The sequence below is a fragment of the Capsicum annuum genome, chromosome 7, assembly GCF_002878395.1.
Source record: "Capsicum annuum cultivar UCD-10X-F1 chromosome 7, UCD10Xv1.1, whole genome shotgun sequence".
In the NCBI taxonomy this organism is placed as follows: domain Eukaryota; kingdom Viridiplantae; phylum Streptophyta; class Magnoliopsida; order Solanales; family Solanaceae; genus Capsicum; species Capsicum annuum.
In genome coordinates, this window is record NC_061117.1 from 115,899,858 (window position 1) to 115,923,464 (window position 23,607).

Below are 23,607 nucleotides of genomic sequence, written 5' to 3' on the forward strand. Positions count from 1 at the left end.
ATTCCATGTAAAACACCCTGGGTTTTGGTCTTTAGAAATTTTTCTAGTTTTTTACTTTTAGACATGATATGAGTTGGGGTACAAGTCTTATGGTATGGTAAGGGTAGTATGGTCCAGTGATATATTCTCCAATAATGGGTGGTGTTTGATGGTTGAGCTTCTAGAATAGGTATGACTTAGGTGAGTATGAGTTTTGTGGTGAGTGGTGGGTCGTATGGTTGGTCTTTCCTTTACTTAATTTGAAAATTGGTAAAGTAACTTGGATCTAAGTATGAGTGGCTCATCATGGGTCGTGAGATGGGGTACGATTCATGTTGTCCAACTTGTATATTGGACAGTGTCAACCCCTCTTAGTTCTATTATGGGTATGAGTTACAGGTACTGGTCATACCCTTAGATATAATTGGGGCTTGGTTGTCTTATATTGGATAGTTTTGGGGGTCCATGGGATGCCTAGGGTATGAGTGGTGGGTACCACTCATATGGTAGGGTATGATTGGTAAGGTGGAGTCGTACCCTCTTGCGGAAAACTAATATAGTTTAAGTTGAGGGTATTTTTGATATTTCCCCAAATAACCCCTTGGGACTCCACGGCTTAAAAAACCTTTTTAGGTCTTTATTAACTTATTTTCAATTAACTAAACACTTAGAAACTCTCTCAAAATCTCTCAAGGCTCTTGGGTTAAGCAAATGCTAGTGTTTCCTTCAAGGTGGTCAATTGAGACTCATAGGGGTAATTTTTTCTCATCTTCTTCATAATCTAAGGCAAGTTACTCCTCCCTCATTATTAATTACAACTAAAGGCATGTTTATGAATTGATTTCATGGAATGAATATTGCATTATTTTGGGTTTTTTAAAATATGTTAGGGGTTTTGGTTATAAATGCTTGGTTATGATTTTCTCATGTTTTAGTTATGGATTTACATGTTTTAATGATGTTTTGGACACTTGGTTTCATGGGAATGGTTAATTGGTAATTGGTTTAGGGTTTAGAAACACTATGCCCCCAATATGTTTGATAAAATTCCTATGGTAATGTTTTTACTACATTGTTGAACTTTTAATAGAACTATTGCATTGTATAGCTTGGTAATGGAATCCTAAATGGTATAAACGGTTTGGAATGGTTAAATGTTAAGGTCTTGGAGGTTATGGTTGGTTCAATTGAAAGCCTTGTAGGGTACAAGGGAATCCCCCAAGCAAACACAATAATGATCACCTATGGGGTACGTGGGTTTTCCCCAACTCAACTTAATAATGTACTTTATGGGTACATGGGAATCCCTTCTTCTTAAAAGGGATGGCTAACGACATTTCTTGCAAGCTATAGTCGGTATTATAATACCACTACTTATAGCCTTGGTTAATAATAAACAGAATGGTGGTTGGGTGATATGCTAATCGTTTTAATTGGGCAATAATGTCGGGGTGTTATAACTAACCGTGAAGGTGTGAGCCCAACAAAAAAATACTTAAAACTTATATTTGTCGACATGAGGATTATTCATGATGACCATATATGATAATTATGTGGTATAAGGGAATCCCCTAAGTACACTTGTACTTATGTATCATGGAGGGAGAAGGATACACAAAAATCCCTTACTCTTATGGTATCTCCAGTTCATATGGCTACACGTATTGAGGCCCTTTCAGGGAGTTACACTAGACCCTTATTACCAATGGGTGGTTTTAGGATAGTTAAGCTAAACATGCCTGAGTTAATGATTTTAAAACGAATGCTAAACCTGGTTACCTTTCCCAACATAATTATATATATATATATATGTGTGTGTGTATATGTGGTTAGGAATGCATATGGTTGGTTTACTTGGTTTTAAAGGTTGAAATTACTTTATCCTTTTCTGGAGTACTTGCTAGCGTTCACCCACTAACCCGTCTTCGGGTATTTGTATCCCCACGCGATGCAGGAATCAGTCGCTCTACTCTTCCTACTTAGTGATCTGATTATAAATCAGCCATTAGATTGAAGTAGTGAGCTTCTACACTCTGAAAGGCTCCATTTCATATCATGGTTATCTTTTTATATTTTAGTCATTTTATAGACATTGGTTTTATCTATGGTTAGGGGCATGTCCCAATCAGATATTGTGTTTTTTTTGGTTTGAGGCTTTGTGAAACTAATGGGTTAGAATGGGTGGTGTCGATTTTGGTTTTAGCCTTAGTATTGGCATTGGTATTGGGGTTGATACCGTTGGACTGAATTTATAATTTATCCATCCTAATAGGTTATGTTATGGATTTACTCTTGGTTATTATTTTGGTTTTGGTATGGTTAATGGTTGGATATTGATTGGTGGGACTTGCTTGGGTCGGTTATGGTCACGAACCTAACCTAGAGTCTGGACTTCTAATAAATGTTATCTTGCTATATGTTTGGAATTCATCCAAATCGGGATATGTGTTTGGAGGATGGATTGGGTAGTAGGAGTGGTCCCCGATCCTGATTGGACCTAGGATGTCCATTAAGAAAAGGCGCTAATTAGGTCGTGTCAAGTTGGTATCAGAGCTTTAGGTTCATGATCAAATAGGAGTCCCCAAATCTATGTCGAGTAGAGTTTCTTTTAAGGGAGTGTAGCATGCCACACTCATAAAGGAGAGGCTATAAGGCATTTAGGAACTATTTCTCTTCTATGTTCTATTTTTAAGCTTCAAGTCTAAGTTTTGGAATCTTCTCTAATTCCTATTTTTTTACCTTTTAAATCAAGCCTCGACGATCTGAAGTTCATGGAAACTCCACGCTCTCAACTAGGGATAATATTGATGGAATATGTTCCACTTAAGGGATCCATACTCGATCTCGGGGTCGAGTCCCTGATTATTCTAGAGTTCCACTAATTCCTTCTAGTCATTCTCAGGCAGATGTAACGAATGCGGAGTTTCATTATTTGATTCGTATAATATCTCAGTTGGTGGCTTCTCAGGTTGAGCGTGGTGCTTCAGTTTTCTATCTTCTGAGGACACAAGGGTTGGACAGGACATGAAATTGAGTCCTCAAACTTTTGTTGGAGTTAAGGTGGAGGAGGATCCTCAGGGTTTTTTGATGAAATGGAAAAAATATTCAAGATTATGCATGCTAGAAATGTGGAAGGGGTTAAGTTTGTAGCTTATCAGCTCAAGGATATAGCGTACCAATGCTATGAGGAATGGGATATAGTAGGGGGTGATGTTGAGGAGTCATCTTTATGGAAAACTTTCTCTAATGCCTTTTTGGACCGCTTCTTTCCTCAGGAGTTGAGGGAAGCAAAAGCGAATGAATTTGTTAATCTAAAATACGAGACGATGTCGGTCAAGGAGTAGGCCTTGAAATTTCACTAGTTGTCTAGGAATGCTCCAGAAATGGTATCTTATATGAGTGCCAGGATAAGAAAGTTTGTTGTAGTACTATCTCATGAATTGATTCTTGAAAGCAAGACTGTATTGTTTATCAAGGACATAAATATTTATAGTTTGGTTATTCATATATAATAGGTAAAGGAGGAAAAGATAAAGCAAGTAAGGTAAGGGAAAGATAGGGTAAGAAGTTTAGGTTCTCTGAGCATAGTTTCAATAGTAAAGTGGTTTAGATAGTGGTAGTGGCCTGATAAAAAGTGGGGGAGTTTTGGTTCTTTCTCTATAGCTAATGGTTATTACCCAAAGTAGTTGGGTGATAAGAATAAGTAGGGTGGCGATAACTTTAGGGCATAGGGTGCCTGATCTTAGGCTAGTCGGGCTTATCATGTCCTCCTTATAGGTTTTATTATCGGTTATATTAGGGATTTTGTGGTGAAGAAAGAGATAGGTTCTTTAAATATGGTAACCCAAGCCATATGCTTTGAAATTATCCAGTTGGTAAGGTTGATTTTAGAGCAATTAAGGCTCCAGTTGCCTCTTCATCTTCTCTTGCACCGAAGGGTGCTACTTCTATAACTGTTTCTGCTTTTGGTACCAACACTGGACGAAATAGGTTATATGCTCTTGCTACACTGGACACTGGTACATTACAACTCTTTTCTCGGGATATTTATTGTTTACTTGATCTAGGATCCACTCTTTCTTATGTGACCTTATTTATGGTTGTCAATTTTGGTTTTGATCCCAGGTTATTTTGGATCTTTTTTCTATTTCTAACCTAATAGGTAACTCTTTGGTTGCTAAATGATTCTATAGGGGTGTGTGGTATGTTTTTGTAGTATGGAGTCTTTGGTCAACTTGTTCAGATTAGACATAGTGGATTTTGTTTTCATTCTGGGTATAGATTGGTTACATTCGTGCTACGTGTCCATGGATTATTGGACTTGTAGGATTTTCTTTAAGTTCCCTGGTGAACTGGTTATTGAATTGGAGGGTGGTTACTTAGATCCTAAGGGGAAATTTATATCATATCTTAGAGCTCGTAGATTAATCTCTAAAGGGTGTCTCTATCATTTAGTCTGGGTTAAAGATTTTAACTCGGAAGCTCCTTCTTTGCATTCGATTCTGGTGGTGAATGAGTTTCGTGAGGTCATTTTGGATGAACTTCCAGGTGTTTCTCCAGATAGGGAGATTGAGTTTGGGATTGATTTGGTTTCAAACACTTGTCTAATATATACTCCTCCTTATAGAATGGTTTCTGCAAAGTTAAAGAAACTCAAGAAGGTACTTAAGGATCTTTTGGTTAAGGGTTTCATCCATCCTAGTGTATCCCCGTCTGGTGCACCAGTGTTGTTCATGCATAAGAAGGATGTTTCCTTCATATGTGTATTGACTATAGGCAGTTAAATAAGGTGAAAGTTAAGAACAACAATCCCCTTCCAAGGATAGATGACTTTTTTGATCAGTTGCAAGGTGCTAAGTTCTTTTCCAAAATTGATCTTAGATCCAAGTATTATCAGCTTAAAATTAGGGAGGTGGATATCCCTGAGATGGTATTCGCTACTCAGTATGGGCAATTTGAGTTTCTGGTTATGTTATTTGGATTGACCAATTCTTCAATAACATTCAAGGATTTGATGAGTAGGGTTTTCCACCAATTTCTGGATTTATTTGTCATTGTGTTCATAGATGACATCTTGGGATATTCTAAGAGTGAGGTGGATCACACTAACCACCTCTGTATTATGTTACAGACCTTAAGAGAGCAATAGTTGTATGCGAAATTCACAAAATATGAATTTTGGTTGAACACTATCATTTTTTAGGGTCATATTATTTCTAGTGAGGGGATCATGGTGGTTCCACAAATGGTTGCACTGGTTAGAAAATTGCCTAGACCCATGACTCTAACTGATATTTGGACCTTCTTATGTTTGGCTGGCTATTATTAGAGGTTTGTGAAGGGTTTTTATTTTATAGCTGCCTATTGAGTCAATTGACACAGATGAAGGTAAAATTATTATAGTCGGATGCTTGTGAGGGTAGTTTTAAGAAGCTGAAGGATAATCTGACTTCAGCTCTGGCTTTGACTCTGCATGAAGGCGTTAAAGGGTTTATGGTTTATTGTGATGAATCTCGGGTGGGACTTGGTAGTTTTTTTATGTAGCATGGCAAGGTGATAGCCTATGCTTGCAGACAGTTGAATTTGCATCAGTGAAACTATCCTACTCATGATTAGGAATTATTTGTTGTGGTCTTTGCATTGAAAATCTGGTGGCACTATTTGTATGAAGTGCATGTATATATCTTCTTGGATCATAAGAGTCTGCAGTATGAATTTACTCTGAATGAGCTAAATCTCAAACGACTGAGATATCTTGAGCTTTTCAAGGACTATGATATGAGTCTTCACTACCAATCAGGTAAAGTTAACATGGTTGTTGATGCTCTTAGCAAGTTGTCCATAGGGAGTTTGGCTCATGTAGAAAAGAAGAAGTGGGAGTTAGTGAAGGATATTCACCGCTTGGATAATATTAGAGTTTGCCTTCTTAACTTTGAAAGTGGCAGAGTGTTAGTACAAGAAGTGGTTTGGTTGTCTCTTGGTGCAGCGATCAAAAGAAGTAAATGCTAGATCCTGTCTCGATTAAAATCAAGGGTGATGTAGGTGGGAAAAAGGTAATGGAATTTAAGATCAGTGGTGATGGTAACTTATGGTACCAAGGGCAATTATGTATTCCTGACGTCAATGGGTTATGAGAAAGGATATTGGCTAAGGCATATGAATCACTCTACGTTGTTCATCCTAGTTTAACAAAAATGTATCATGGTATCAATGAGATGTATTGATGGATTGGTATGAAGAAGGATGTGGCTGATTTTGTGGTCAAATTGGGTGTGTCAACAGGTATAAGTTGAATACATGAGGCATGTGGGTCTGTATCAGGAAATTGAATTTCCTGAATGGAAATAGGAAGTGATCAACATGGATTTTGTTACTGGTCTTCCTCGATCTCAAAATTAATTTGATTCAGTTTGGGTCATCATGGATAGAATGAGAAAGTCGGCTCACTTTCTGTCAGTGAGGACTAACTTTTTGGCTGAGGGCTATGAGAGGTTGTATCTTCATTAGATTTTGAAGATGCATGAAGTACCTATTTTGATTATCTCTAATCATGGTACGCAGTCTTCATCTCACTTTTGGCGGTCGTTTTAGAAAAGGTTGGGTACTACGATTAGTCTGAGTATGTTATCCACCCGAAATGGATGGGTAAGCAGAAATGACTATTCATACATTGGAGAAAATGTTTTGTGCATGTGTCATTGATTATGGTGGTAATTGGGTTGAATATCTACCTCTTGTAGAATTTGATTACAACATTATCTATCATTCTAGCATTGAGATGGCCCCTTTTGAGGCATTGTATGGTGGGAGGTTTAGATCTCCTATTGGGTGGTTTGCTCTTGGTGAGGTGGATATGTTTTGTCCAAACTTGATATATGAGGCTATGGAGAAGGTGAAGGTGATTCAAGATAGACTTAAGGCTGCCCAAGGTTGCCAAAAGTCCTATACGGATGTAAGTCATAGAGGCTTGGAGTTTGAGATTGAGGATAGGGTGTTCCTAAAGGTGTCTTCTATGAAGAGAGTAATTCAATTTGGGAAAAAGAGAAACCTTAGTCCCCGGTATGTTGGTCCCTATATGGTTTTGAGGAGGGTTGGTAATGTTGCATATAAATTGGAGTTGCCTTCTAGTTTGATCTCCATTCATTCGATATTCCATGTCTCTATGCTAAGAAATTGTATAGGTGATCCTTCATCGATTGTTCTTTTGGAAGGATTGGGTATCTTAAATTCTCTGTCTTATGAAGATATCTTGCTTGAGATGTTAGATCGACAGGTTCGTTGATTGCAGATCAAGGATGTAGCTTCAGTTAAGGTACTACGGCGATGCCATGGGTGGAAGAAGGTACTTCGAATGCAGAAGAGAACATGAAGTCCAAGTATCTACATTTATTTTTTGCTCCAAATATTCATGCGGAAGGTATATGTTCCTGACATATCTTTGATTTCTAACTTGGCTAAAGAAAGGTTTATTTCCTTGCATCTTTGTTTTCTAACTTAGTTAGAGGTTTGAATGGTTATATTGGGGGGTAACTCATGCTTGTACTACCTTGTTCCTCATTCAGGGAGGAATGAGACTAGTGGGGGAGACTGAAATACCTTAGGTTTTGGTCCTTGGAAATTTTCCTAGGTTTTTGGCTTCTGGACACCATACAAGTTGGGTTACTAGTTGTATGATAGGGTACAAGTAGTATGGTTAAGTTATATGTTTTCTAGTGATGGGTGGTGTTGGATGGTTGAGCTTCTGGAATGGGTACGAATTGTATGGTGGGTGACAGGTCGTATGGTTGGGCTTTCCTTTACCTAATTTGAAAAATAGTAAAGTAACTTTGATTTGAGTACGAGTGGTTCACCATGGGTCGTGAGATAGAGTGCACATCATATTGTCCAACTTGTATGTTGGACAATGTCAACCTCTCTTTGTTATGTTATAGGTACGGGTTAAGGGTGGTGGTCATACCCTTGGATATGATTAAGGCTTGTGGTCATATGTTGGATAGTGTTGGGGCCCAAGAGATGCCTAAGGTACGAGTGGTGGGTACCACTCATATAGTAGGGTACGATTGGTAAGGTGAATTCGTACCCTCCTGCGGATAATCAATGCAGTTTAAGTTTGGGTTAATATAGACATTTCTCCTAATAACTCCTTGGGATTCCACAACTTAAAATACCTTTTGGAGCTTCATTAACGTATTTGAAAGCAACCAAATACTTAAAAAGTCTCTTAAAATCTCTCAAGGGTCTTGGGTTAAGCAAAAGATAGGGTTTCCTTCAAAGTGGTCAATTAAGACTCATAGGAGTGATTTCTTCTCATCTTCTTCATAATCTAAGGCAAGTTACTCCTCCCTGGTTGTTAGTTCAAACTAAAGGTGTGTTTTATGACTTTTTACATTGAATGAGTGTTGTATGGTTTTGTGCTTCCTAATATATGTTAGGGTTTTGGTTATAAATGCTTGGTTGTGGTTGTCCCATGTTTGAATTATGGAATGACATGTTTTAATGATGGTTTGGACACTTGGTTGCATGGAAATTGTTAATTGGTAATCGTTTTGGGTTTTTGAAACACTATGCCCCTAATATGTTTGATAAAATGCCTATGAGAATTTTTTTACTACATTGTCGAACTTTTATTGGAGCGCTAAATGATATAAATGGTTTGGAATGGTTAAATGGTAAGGTCTTAGTTGTTATGGTTTGTTTAATTGAAAGCCTTGTAAGGTAAAGGGAATCCTTGATTCAAACATAATAATTATCACCTGTAGGATACATGGGATTCCCGCAAGTCAACTTAATAATATAATCTATGGGTACATGGGAATCCCTTCTTCTTAATAAGGATGAAAAGGACATTGCTTACAAGCTATAGTCAGTATGACGATGCCAATACTTATATTCGTGGATAACAATAAATGGAATGGTGGTTGGGTTATATGCTAATGGTTTTAATTAGGCAATAATTGAGGGGTGTAATAGCTAACTGTGAAGGTGTGATTCTAATAGACGGACACTGAAAAATTATGTTTGCTGACATGAGGATTGGTCATGACGACCATATATGATACTTATGGGGTACAAGGAAATCCCATAAGTACACTTGTATATATATATATATCATGGAGGGCAAAAGGTACATGGGATATCCCTACTCCCATGGCATCTTTGGTTCATACAGCTATATCTAGTAGGGCCTTTTCAAGGGGTTGCACTAGAACTAAATAGCCCGTGGGTAGTTCTAGGACAGTTAAACTGCACATACCTAGGTTAATATTTTAAAGGCATGCTAAACCCGGTTCCTTTTACCAATATCGTTATATATGTATACGTGTTCGTGAATGCTTATGGTTAGTTTACTTAGTTTTAAAGGTTGGTATTACTTTATCCTTATCCTAAGTACCTACTAGCATTCACCTACTAACCCATTTTCGGGCGACTGTATCCCCATGTGATGCAGTAATTGGCTATTCTACTTCTCTTGCTTAGTGATCGGATTCGGGATCAGCTGTTGGATTGAAGTGGTTCACTTTCATACTCTGGAAGGATCCATTTCATATCATGGATGTCTTTTTATATTTTGTTCATTTTATAGATATTGGCTTTGGCTATGGTTGGAGGCATGTCCAAATCGGATATTGTTTTACTTTTGATTTGAGACTTTGTGGAACTACTATGGGTTGGAATGGGTGGTATCGGTATTACTGTCAGCCATAGTATTGGCATTAGTATTGGGGGTGATCCCATTGGACTGAATTTGTGATTGTTCTGTCCTATTATGTTATGTTATGGACATACTCTTTGTTATTATTTTGGTTTTGGTATGGTTATTAGTTGGATATTGGTTGTGGGACTTGCTTGTGTTGGGCATCATCAAGGACCTATCCCAGAGTTTGGACTTGTAATGAATGCTATCTTGTTATATGTTTGGAATTCATCTGACTCAGGGTGTATGTTTAGATGTTTGGTTGGGTAATGGGGGTATTCCCTGGTCCAGGTTGGACTTGGGTTGCCCATTACGACAAGGCACTGGTTCGGGTCATGTCACCTTGATATTAAGCAATATATTCAATCAGCAAACTATCCAAAAGATTTCACAAGTGTTTAAAAAGGACTTTTAGGTGTTTGGATAGTGGGTTTTTCGTAGATGGAGAAATTTTCTACCAGAAAACTTCTGATCTGGGACTCTTGAAGTGTGTAGATACTAAATAAGCTTCAATAATTATAGTTTTGGGTTTTTCATAGATGGAGGAATTTTCTACCAGAAAACTTCTGATCTGGGACTCTTGAAGTGTGTAGATGCTAAATAAGCTTCAATAATTATAGTTGAAATACATTCTAGAGTTTGTGGGCCACATATGAATGGTTATGTCTTGTCAAAGAAGATACATCAAGTGTGTTATTATTGGCTCACTATGGAAAGGGATTCTATCTATTTTGTTCTTAAATGTCGTCAATGTCAGGCACACAGTGATTTGATACATTCTCCTCGTACTGAGTTACACACAATGTCTGCCCCGTGGCCTTTTGTAGCTTGAGAAATGGACGTGATTGAAGCAATTGACCCAAAAGCATCAAATCAGCATAGATTCATTTTGGTGGCCATTGATTATTTTAAATGGTGGGTAGAAGAAACAACTTTCTAGCTAGTAGCAAAGAATGAAGTAGAAAATTTTGTTCATGCTAACATTATTTTTAGATTGCATTCAAAAGGTGATGATTACAGATAATGTTACCCATCTCAATAGTTATTTAATGTAAGAGGTGTGCTAGTAATTTAAAATTGTACATCAAAACTCCACTCCATATCGTCCATAGTCAAATGGTGTCATAGAAGCTACCAACATGAATATAAAGAAGGTACTGTGAAAAATGGTTCAAGGAACTAGATAATGGCATGATCCTTTTTCATTGTTCAGTTATCGTACAACTGTTCGCACTTCAACAGTGAAACACCTTTTGCATTCCCTCATTTGATATCTCTGGACTTGGTACGACTAAGGGTACCACGCATATCCTTTGGATACGAGTTGGGGATCCCCTATCATACCGTAGGTAGTATGGTGAGGGTCACTTACTATCCTAGGTACGAGTGAGGCTCCAACCAATCGTACCTTAAGGGACGAGTTGTACCAAGACCAATCGTATAGAGTGATGCCTCAATCAAGAGTGGATTATTTTTTGGAAAGTTGATGGATACGGGTTAGGGTTGAGTCGTACCCATTGGATACCAACTCAAAGGTGTATGGTTGTATCCTTAACAACGTGTGTGACCTAGTAAAATCGTAGGTTATGAGTTAGGGTACCACTCGTACCCTAGGGTACGACTACTTAAGCGAGTCGTATGGTGAGTCATACCCCTGGACGGGTTCAATTTTCAGAATTTAACTAAGGGCCTTGTGGCCATTTCCTATGTATAAAATCCTAGGTCCTCTCACTATATAAGTGTGTATAGCCTTCTAAAGATCCACTTTGATGGATCAAACACCCTAATTACTCTGTCAAGCTCAACTTTAAAGAATTGGAGGGTAGGGTTTCAAGAGGAAAAAAAAGTAAATATTCTGGGTGATTGAAGTTGTCTAAGGAATGTAACTCTTCCCCTTGCCAAATAACTCTAAACCCATGTTTTTAACACTTGGAGTAGCAATGTACATGGTGATTTTGAAATTAAATAAAAAGGATTTTGCAGCATCATGATGAATAATGAGGATTCTTACTTAGACTTATGTTTATAGATATTATTGATGGTAGTTTGCACACGTGAATGCTTGTTGTATGATGTATTGCTATTTGTTGAATGATGAAGCTATTGTATCCTTATCCTTGAGTTGTATCCTAGTGTTCCAACCGCTAACTGTCTTCAGGCGCTATGTCCCCACGCGACATAAAGGGTAGAGCATCTTCTTCTCTTCTAGCATAGTAATTAGGCAATCGAAGCGGCTCATGCATTGACTTGGGAGCGGTGAGGTTTCTTACTTTGGAAGACATTCCTTATTGGTCTCCTATCTTTATACTTAGTCTTATATTCACTTGGTTTGTCTATTATTGAGGGCTTGTTCCGACATATACATTTCTAAACTTTGATTTGTATAGAGGTATTATGGATGACTGTGGACTTGGGAATATTGGTTAATCTGATAAATCTAATGAAATGTTTAGACGAGTTTAAGTTATGACATGTAATATGGTTTTCTCTCGCTCATGTTATGGTTGAGATTCACCCGACCCATGTGACTGATGTGATGATTGTGATGGGTTATCGGGGTGACCTTCGGTTCATTTGGGCTTGGCGTGCCCCTATGACGTGGCCCTATTTTGGGGCATGTCAAGTTAGTATCTATAACGCCCCGCATTTTGGGCTATAATATAGACCATGATTTTGATGCGTTGATAATATCGAAGCCATAAATCCCATGCCAATATGGCATGTTAATTATTTGTGTAGTATGTGAATCCATTCAAGCTTGAATTTAGACCATAGAAGTCCTTCAACTCAAGGACGAGTTGAAACAATTTCGATTGATTAAGTTTTAGTAGACGTTGTAATTTGTGTCAGCTCTCACCGACCAAAACTCTCTGTATATGTCGAATTAGAGAGCCTACTATGTCTCAAATTATAGGTCTTTGAGTTAGCTTTCCAACAATACAAATTTTGCTAAAATCCGACACTCGAGCAAGAAGTTATGGCCTTTCAAAGTAGTAGGCAGCGCTTATGTAAACATAGGCGATAGCATAGGCGGCGCCTATGTAAACATAGGCGATAGCATAGGCAGCGCCTATGAATAGGTTTCAAGTGACTTAAACACTCCGTTTTTGGGGCAAAATGGTCCTTTTCCACCCTTACTTAACCCTAAACACGAAATTCAGTTCCCAAAGACCCCAAAATACACCTTCATTCATCAAAATTGTTCAAGAACTCTCTCTAGGGTTTCAAAATAAAAATCCAAGCAACTCAAGATTCAACCGTAGGTTTTAGAAACTAATTGCATATTTGGAATTCTCTCAACGTAGGCTTCAAGAAGCACCTAATATTTGTAGTAATCAAGGTACGTGGGGTTATCTCAAAAACCTCGTGGGCTTTAAAAATTCATGTTTTCAAATGGGGGTTTTGAAATTATGAATATGATTATACTTTTTTAACGTTTTATGATATTGATTTGGCCCTTAGGACTACTCCCAAAGTGATTTGCTATATGATATATGTATATGCATGGATTCCGAAAATATGTTAACTTAAGAGCATGAATGATATGAAATTTCCTCTCTTGACGTGAATTTGTTTTAAATGTTCATATGATGTAAATTGTTTGAAAACATCTTGAAGAGCATGACATGAAATGTTTTGAGAATTGATATGATTTTGACTTGAAAACGAGAAGGTTAGTCATGTTGAATACAATGGTTGAATGAGAAAAATGATGTGATATTGATGGCTTGCAAGTCGGGTATGACGATACCCTACAGAATATGATATATGATTGAATCAAATAAAATTTGAATACGTTGATTTTACATGAGATAGGTGGATGCCCGAAGAGGGCGTTTAAGTGTAAGGGCTCATCACTGGAAACCGTGTTTGCCGACATGAAAATTTTGTACCAGGCTTAGTGATCTTCAGTACTTGACTTTATGTCATTCCCAAATTGGGATTATAGGTAAGAGCCCGGGCTAAGTGATCTTGGGCACTACCATTGGGTCAAGACACCATGCTTCGTAGTCTTGTGTGTCTCTCCCTCACTTATACTCTAATCTTAGTGACAACCGAGGATTGACAGTTAGTGTAAATTATGTAGGGTATTCCACCTAGCTCAGCTGCATTTCATTATTATTGAGAACAATTACATTATGCCCATGTAATTTTAAATGATTTGATATGAAACTGCTTTATAATGGCTCTCACCTATATTATGTAAAAATATTATACTTTTGTTTTGATTCTCTGCGTACCAGCACTTTTGTATTGACCCTCTTCCCTCCTAAGTTTGGAGGCACAGTCTAGGGGTCCAGATAACTAGTAAATTTCTTTCGACAAATTACAGAATCAAGTGGTGAGCCTTCTATATTTCGGAAGGCTTGACGTCTGCTATTTCATTTATCATTTATTAGTTTTGGGTCTACTGGGGGCCTTGTCCCAGTTTTTAGATAGATATTTATTTCAGTCATGTAGTAGAGATTTCGCAGATGTTATAGAGATGTTGTATTGAGATTGTGGGACATTATTCCCCATTATTTCTTTCGTATGATTCCTAACCATGTTTTTATAATATTGTTTATCTTTTGCATTTTTTTAATTATCATATAAATCATGTGCATGACTACCAGACAGATAGGGGTGTTTTGGGCCTTTATGGTTCGGGATACTCGTCACGGCCAGGGCCCCAGTTTGGGTCGTGACAAACTTGGTATCAGAGCATGGTTCATGGTCCCAGGATGTCTGCGAAATTGCATTGAGTAGAGTCTTGTTTATGGGTGTGTAGCATGCCACACTTATAAGCAGGAGGCTACTAGGCATTTAGGAATGTCTCTCTTTCTTTATAATCTAGTTCATGCAATGTAGTCAGAATGTTCCTCTTTCATACTTAAATTTGTGCTATGGTGTCGCCTATATGAAAGTAACAGTCATCCCAATTCTTTCCTTACTCGAACATTCTCAGACATGTCTCATCATTGGGTCGATTCAAGTACAGGTGTTTAGAGTCTAAATGGTATGGTTCGTTCTGATCGAATCATATAAGATTTTTGCAAGGACTTGAGAAGAGTCCATTAGTGCTTCAGAGTGTGTTGGTTCTAGTGTGAACCTTGATTTTGATAAAATCGTGCTTTTTAGCCTGCAGTATTAAGTGTATTCAGTTTTTTTCAGAACTTATATTGCCAGTTTCACGCTTCAAAGGTAATAAGGTGTAGCAGAATATTGGAACTGTATTTCCACCCGAATAGTAATGTGTGTTAAAGTGTTGTTGTCATGAACTATCGGTAATGAAATTAGACCAAGAAGTTGGTGATATGAAGTTACAGAGTTGGAAGTCAGAGTGAGGATGATTTACCCCTTTATAGTGATAAACTAATTTGGTAGCTAGCAGCATGTGTGGACGGTATGGCAGTCCATGGAGGAAGTGTTTCACTCAGATTTTTATCTATACAAAGTAAGATGTGTTTTCTCAGATAATGGAATATTGTGTGCCAAGTTTCTATCTCTTGAAAATATTTTATCATTGTGTTGATGAAACTAAAAAGTCTAGTGAAGCCGTGTGGGGCTCTTTCGATTCACTAGCATAGTTGCTTTGTCATCCATCTTATTTTCTTGTTCAAAATACAAAGCCAAGGTCTAGTGAAGCCTTGTGAGGCCTGTTTCGATTCACTAGCAACTTGTTGTTCAACTTGTTCTTTTGTTGGTTTGGTGTATGTATGGCTGAATCTATTTGCATGAGATTGAGTTGGTAAAAAGGTAATTCGTCCTTGTGAGTTAGTTTAGTATAAGGTAGAAAAGGAGTTGTTAGTCAGGGTGATTTATTGGTTGCTTGAAGGTGAAAATGGCTATATTAGCGAGTAAGTTATGATTATAGACTTATGGTTGTTTGAGGAATTTGAAGGCAGTCTAAATGTATGAGTGAGTGAGTAAGTATGAGGTGAGAAATCCGTATAAGTAGAAAAGATTGTATGGGGTTATAATATAAGGATAAGGTTGACCATGTCTATTATGAGGCTTTAACCCCCTTGACCCTTTTTTCATTCGTAGTTGTAAACTAGTGCTACTTGTGTGAAGGTATGTAGTAGATTTTTGAGATATTTGGGTAGCATGTACCAAATTGATGGATTAGTAAATTTATATTATGTTGCATTCTTCATTGGTGATAGATGATTGATACTAAACTAAGGCTTAAATTTAAATAGTGTGGTGGTAAATAGTGGCAAGAGTTTGATGATGCATGTTTTGTGGGATTAAGTTAGTAGGCTTGAGGTGCTGAAATAGTACATGCTAATGGATTATGATAAAGGAAAACCGTTAGGTCATGATCGATTATTGTGGTTATGAAGTTCTAGTGCACTAGTGTTTCGTGACGTTTATTTATAGTTTCCAAGTGAAAATTTTGTGTAAGGTTGGGTTGTAAATCATGCATAGCACTAGATATTAAGTTTGAATACTTGATGTCCATGAAGGTGGATGTGATGATTTCTTGGCTAATGATACTAGTTATATGGTAATGGAAGTAATCTAATAGGCTTGAACGGTGTATGAAATGGTTTAAGTTTAAGTTGATTCGTAATGAAGTATAATGTTGTAGGTATTTTGGGTAAATATGCCCTAGGCGATATGGAGTTGTGGCATTTCTCTAAGACTATTACATAATTTGTGTGGGTAGTGGTACCGTCGAATTATTAAGTGGAGAAAAACTAGTTAGATCGTATATGGTGATCTAAATAGCCATGTTAAGTGTTATAATCTATGTTTGAGTTTTGAAGGTTGAACCGATAGAAATTAGTGTGCAAGCATTATACTATGACTATTGGGGCTATCGAAATATAGAGTGTATCTCAGAAGGTAGTATTAGCAGTGGGCTTTCCACTTTCATGTGTGGGCTTTCGGGTTAAGTTCTATTAATTTTGTGTATTGTCATATTTCAGACCCCAGAGAGCAGTAAGTGTAGTTCAGTTAGAATCTGGAGAGGGATCTCTCAAACTCTAGATGATGACTTGAAGCTAAGGGGGAGATAATAGAACAAATGACCAAGTAAGGCTCTCAGATTCTAGTAGTGATGCAGTATGATTTAGAACATCAGAAAGTGAGGGTGAATCTCAACCCATTCCTACCTCAGTATATTTTTTAGTGATCCGAATGCTTACTCATGCCTTACGATTCAGTTTCGTTATCATAGTTTATGGTTCTGGTATATGATAGAGAGTCACGTACTCTTCTAGTTCCAAGATAAAAAGTTCTAGTTCATTCAAGTAGTCGGAATCACATTCCTTATGTTATGAACTCTCGTTGAGGTCAAGCAACTCATGACACATGTACTCACTCTTTATAGTATGCTCAGTCCTGTATAAAGATCTTTCCACGCTTGAGGGTCTTATGTTTTAACCTTTTAGTGACCTTTCCTATGCAATGATAGTGGTGATGATGTAAATGTTCTTATTGATGGAAGATCATAGTATGTTTGTTTAGATAAGGCCATAAGTATGAAGTAAGATTTGGAGCTAAGTTTGGTACATGTGAAGGTTAGTGGAAAAGTTGGTGTGTATGTTTTTAGGATAGCGCGTGGGAGTTATATTGATAATAGTTTAGAAACTATGTAAAGTATGTATTTATGGGTAATTGTCTTGGAGTTAACATGTGGTTATAAATTGGGCTTTAATGACGTTTTAGGATTGTAGTGGAAGGTCGTAATATGCATTAGCGACTTCATATTAAGAGTTCAAAGCAGTCATTGAAGTGGTAAGGCATGTTATACTTAGGATGTGATCTTTAAGGGAGATATTGAAGATTGCATCATATAGTTTAGAATAATAGCGTGGTGTAGCATGTTGTATTTTTGTGACTTAGAGTTAGGCTTGATCGCGGTGTAAGGATTAAGCTATTCTAGACATTAGTAGAAAAAAAATTATCAATGCTCATATGAGAATTTTAAGCTGAGTTGAATGAATATGATATTTATAGGAATAGTATAGTTACGGGATATTCAAGAAGTGTGCTAAGCTTGAAAGTAAGAAGTTGTATTGCCAAAGGTCTGGTAATTCTATCCTAATTTAGGAGTTATATGTCTATATTCCAGACTACAGAATGGTGTCATTGTGATGATTCCTTTGTGGGTGTCCTGTGTAACCCATACCCAATATTCGTGGCTCCCTATTATTGTTAGAAATTCCTCAGAGAGAGTGTTGAAGAGAATAATCCAGTTAAGTATAAGGGTGTGGTATAATTTAGTCTGTATGGCCAATAAGTCAGTTTAGCAGTCAGATTCGTACGACTTGATTTTTCGTCTTTCACTTATTCATGCTACCCGAAATCTCAGACATGCTACTATTCTAAGATAAAGTATACTAGTAATTGAGAGCATAGATCATTTCATGCGTCATGCATTAGATTCAGATTCCAGATGTTCAGTTATGATTCAATTCGTAGGTGCCCTGTGCATCGCCTCAGTTTTTGAGTATCTTAGTGAATTGAGCATTCATAGAGGGACATAGGGTCCCAAGGGGGAGATACCCCATTCAGCTGCATGCATAGATTCTTATTACAAGCTTCGTACCAGTGATCATTGTGTATTCAGTCATACGTCATACGTCAGTTCAGTCAGATATGCATGCATTAGAAATGCATGTTCAACAGAAAAGTTCAGCTTATCTGTGTATTCAGTTGTGCGTTCATGAGAACAACTCAGTAACAAATCCATGCATCAAGTATGCATGATTCATTATGAGAATTCAGCCTATGAGTCGCTTCAGTTGTGTATTCCATGCCTCGGATATACATGTCTGGCATAACCATTTAAAACATCAGTAGTTCCAATCTTATAGTCATCTTTCCGATCACAGTATTCGTTCTTAGGGAACAAATCATGTCCGCGTTATCCCATACCCTTAAGATATCGACATTCTATCCATCATTCGGGGATGAATGGTCCCAAGGGGGAGATAATGTAATGCCCCGCATTTTGGGCAACAATATAGATCATGATTTCGATGCGTTGATAATTCCAAAGCCATAAATCCCATGCCAATATGGCATGTTAATTATTTACGTAGTATGTGAATCCATTCAAGCTTGAATTTAGACCATAGAGGTCCTTCAACTCAAGGACGAGTTGAAACTATTTCAATCGATTAAGTTTTAGAGGATGTTGTAATTTGTGTCAGCTTCCATCGACCATAACTCTCTGTATATGTCGAATTAGAGAGCCAACTATGTGTCAAATGATAGGTCTTCGAGTTATCTTTCCAACGACACCAATTTTGCTAAAATCCAGCACCCGAGCAAGAAGTTATGGCCTTTCAAAGTAGTAGGCGGCGCCTATGTAAACATAGGCGATAGCATAGGCGGCGCCTATGTAAACATAGGCAATAGCATAGGTGGCGCCTATGTAAACATCGGCAATAGCATAGGCGGAGCCTATGTAAAGTTTTCAAGTGACTTAAACACTTCGTTTTTGGGGCAAAATGGTCCTTTTCCCCCCTTACTTAGCCCTAAACACGAAATTCAGTTCCCAAAGACCCCAAAATACACCTTCATTCATCAAAATTGTTCAAGAACTCTCTCTAGGGTTTCAAAATAAAAATGTAAGCTACTCAAGATTCAACCGTGGGTTTTAGAAACTAATTGCATATTTGGAATCCTCTCAACGTAGGCTTCAAGAAGCACCTAATATTTGTAGTAATCGAGGTACGTGGAGTTATCTCAAAAATTTCATGGGCTTTAAAAATTCATATTTTCAAATGGGGGTTTTCAAATTACGAATATGATTATGTTTTTTAAACGTTTTATATTATTGATTTGGCCGTTAGGCCTACTCCCAAAGTGATTTGCTATATGATATATGTATATGCATGTATTTCGAAAAGATGTTAACTTGAGAGCATGAATGATATGAAATTTCCTCTCTTACCATGAATTTATTTTAAATATTCATATGATGTAAATTGTTTGAAAACATCTTGAAGAGCATGACATGAAATGTTTTGAGAATTGATATGATTTTGACTTCAAATCGAGAAGGTTATTCATGTTGAATACAATGGTTGAATGAGAAGAATGATGTGATATTGATGGCTTGCAAGTCGGGTATGACGATACCCTACAGAATATGATATGTGATTGAATCAGATGAAATTTGAATGCATTGATTTTATATGAGATAGGTGGATGCCCGAAGAAGGTGTTTAAGTGTAAGGGCTCATCGCCAAGAAACTGTGTTTGCCGACATGGGAATTTTATACCAGGCTAAGTGATCTTGAGTACTTGACTTTATGTCATTCCCAAATTGGGATTATAGGTAGGAGCCAGGGCTAAGTGATCTTGGGAACTACCATTGGGTCGAGACACCATGCTTCATGGTCTTGTGTGTCTCTCCCTCACTTATACTCTAATCTCAGTGGCAACCGAGGATTGACAGTTGGTGTAAATTATGTAGGGTATTCCACCTAGCTCAGCTGCATTTCATTGTTACTGAAAACAATTACATTATGCCCATGTGTTTTCAAATGATTTGATATGAAACTGCTTTATAATGGCTCTCACCTATATTGTGTAAAAATATTATACTTTTGTTTTGATTTCTCTACGTACCAATACTTTTGTATTGACCCCCTTCCCTCCCAGGTTCGGAGACACAGTCTAGGGGTCCAGATAACCAGTAAATTTCTTCCGACAGATCGCAGAATCAAGTGGTGAGCCTTCTATATTTCGGAAGGCCTGATGTCTACTATTTTATTTATCATTTATTAGTTTTGGATCTACTGGGGCCTTGTCCCAGTTTTCAGATAGATATTTGTTTTAGTCATGTAATAGAGATTTTGCAGACGTTATAGAGATGTTGTGTTGAGATTGTGGGACATTGTTCCCCATTATTGCTTTCGTATGATTCCTGACCATGTTTCCGTAATATTGTTTATCTTCTGTATTTTTTTATTATCATATGAATCATATGCATGACTACCAGACAGATAGGGGTTTTTGTGCCTTTATGGTTCGGGATACTCGTCACGGCCAGGGCCCCGATTTAGGTCGTAACAGTATCAGAGACTAGGTGCATGGTTAGTTGAGTGTCCATAATACCATGTTGAGTAGTGTCTTTTATGGGCATGAAGTATGGAACACTTATAAGAGAGAAGTTATGAGATATTTTATTTAATGTCTCCCTTTCTTGTGTTTCAAACTAAAGCTATAGAATCTAAGGTCTTGAATTTCACTAATTTCTATTTGTTATCTTTCAGATCATGCCTCTAGGGAGATTTTATACTCAGAAAAAAACCCTTTTAAGGGCCCTATGGACGAAGCTAATCAAACTTATGGAGTTCAGACCTGGGGTAGGGCTCCGGTATCCGACGATCTTTGTGGAGTTCTACCTTTCCCCACCAACCACAACTATGAGAGTGACCCCCCTATTCTATCACCTCATAGGGATGCTACTAATGCCAAGTTTCGTTGCTTTATCAACCTCCTGACTCAATTGGAAGCCTCTTGACTCAATTAGTAGTCTCTTAATTAGCTAATTTATGAGGTTGATCCCTCTTATTTTCTTGGGTACGAGGGTAGAGAAAGATACTCGATGCTTCAATGACGAAGCAGAGAAGATCTATCAAATAATACATACTTCAGAGATTGAGGTCGTTGAGTTTACTGCCTATCAATTAAAAGATGTAGCGTACTAATAGTACAATGGGTGGGAGTTGTCTCGAAGTGTTGATGCTAGTCTCACCATATGGGAAGACTTCTCTGAGGCTTTCTTAAACTTCTTCTTTCCTCAAGGTTTGAGGAAGGAAAAGATGGAAGAGTTTGTGAACTTGAAGCAAGGGACGATGTCCATCCAAGAGTAAGCCTTAAAATTCCATCAATTGTTAAGGTATGCTCCCGATATGGTTTCTAGCATAATGGCTCAAATGTGTAAGTTTGTCTCGAAATTGTCCCATGAGTTCGTCCTTGACATCAAGGCGGCCTTGTTGATTCAGAACATGGATATTTCTAGGTTGATTGTGTATTTTTATCAAGTTGAAGAAGAGAAAAAGAAGAAAGTTGAGCTTAGTGAGAGGCAAGAAAAAACTTTTAAGCTTTCTGAGCATTGTGGAGGTGATGGTGGTAAGTTTCCACTGAATAAGTAGGGGAGTTTGAGTTCTTTCTCCTTGGCTAGTGTTCTCTCTCCTTACCTGAGGTTTTTAGGTAATCGCTGGCTCCACCTCACTCTCCTTGCAAATTTTGTGGACAGAGTCATAACGGTCAGAGTGAGAAAGGGAGAAATAGATGTTACCATTATGGTCAGGTTGGGCACATACAGCGTGAGTTGCTTTCCCTAGCCACTTCTTTGGCAAATAGGGCCCCTATGTCTGCCTCTACTTCTATTTCCTGCACCGACGCTTGCCAGAATCGCTTGCATGCACTTTCTACTTGCCAGGATTCTGAGGTGTCTCCTGATGTTGTCATGGGTATGTTGAGACTTTTCTCTGGTGATGTGTATTGCTTGCTTGAACTAGGGTTTACTCTTTTTTATGTGACCCCATATGTGACTGTGCATCTTGATTATGGTCTCGAGAGTCTGTCGGTTCTATTTTCTTTTTCTACCCTGGTCGGAGACCCTGTGATTGTTAGAAGGGTCTATAAGGGGTGTGTGATATTATTTGGTGGTAGGGATACGCTTGTAGACTTGATAGAGTTGCACATGGTTGATTTTGATGTCATTCTAGGGATGATTTGTTGCACTCTTACTATGTTTCCTTAGATTTTTGGACCCGTAGGGTCATGCTTCGATTCTCCAATGAGCAGGTCATTGTATTGGAAGGTGGTTCCCTAGTGCCTAAGGGAAGGTTCATTTCTTATCTAAAGGCCTAAAAATTGATTTCAAAGGGGTGCTTGTATCATTTGGTCCAACTTAAATATTCTAACTCAAAAGAGACTTCTCTATAATCTGTTCCCATTGTAAATCAGTTTCTTGAGGTATTTCTTGATGATCTTCTCGGTATTCCTCCTGATACAGAAATTAATCTTGGGATTGATCTTGTTCTGGAAACTTGTCCGATTTCTATCCATCCTTATAGAATGGCTCCGGCAGAACTAAAAGAGCTGAAGGAGAAATTGAAATACCTCTTAGATAAAGGTTTTATCCACCCTACTGTGTCTCCATGGGGTGCTCCCATGTTTTTTGTGTGCAAGAAGGATGGATCCTTTTGAATGTACATTGATTATCGTCAGTTGAACAAAGTGACCATAAAGAATAAATATCCTCTTCCTAGGATCGATGATTTGTTTGAGCAACTTCAGGGGGCAAAGTGTTTCTCTAAGATTCAGCTTAGATCGGGTTATCATCTGCTTAATAATAGAGATGTGAAAATACCTTAGACTATCTTTAGAACCCCGTATGGTCACTTTGAGTTTCTTGTAATGTCTTTTGGGTCGACTAATGCCCCAACGGCATTCATGAACTTGATGAATAAGGCCTTCCGTCCGTTCTTGGACATGTTTGTCATTGTCTTCATTGATGATATCTTAGTGTATTCTAAGAGTGAGCCGAATCATGTAGATCACTTCAGTGCCGTGTTGCAAACTTTAAAGGATCATCATTTGTATGCCAAGTTCTCCAAGTATGAGTTTTGGTTGAAAGTCATAGCTTTTCTTGGTCATGTTATCTTTAGTGAAGGGATCATGGTAGATCCCCAAAATCTCATGGTGGTTAAGAAGTGGCCTAGACCTATGATTCCAACCAATATTCGAAGCTTATTGGGTTTTACCAGTTACTACAGAAGATTTGTGGAGAGTTTCTCTACTATAGTTTCCCCATCGACAAAGTTGACCCAAAAAAAGATCAAGTTCTTGTGGTCTGACGCGTGTGAGGGTAGTTTTGAGTAGTTGAAAGATAAATTGACTTTAGCTCTAGTTTTAACCTTGCCCGAGGGTAGTGATGGTTTTGTTGTTTATTGTGATGCTTTTCATATCGG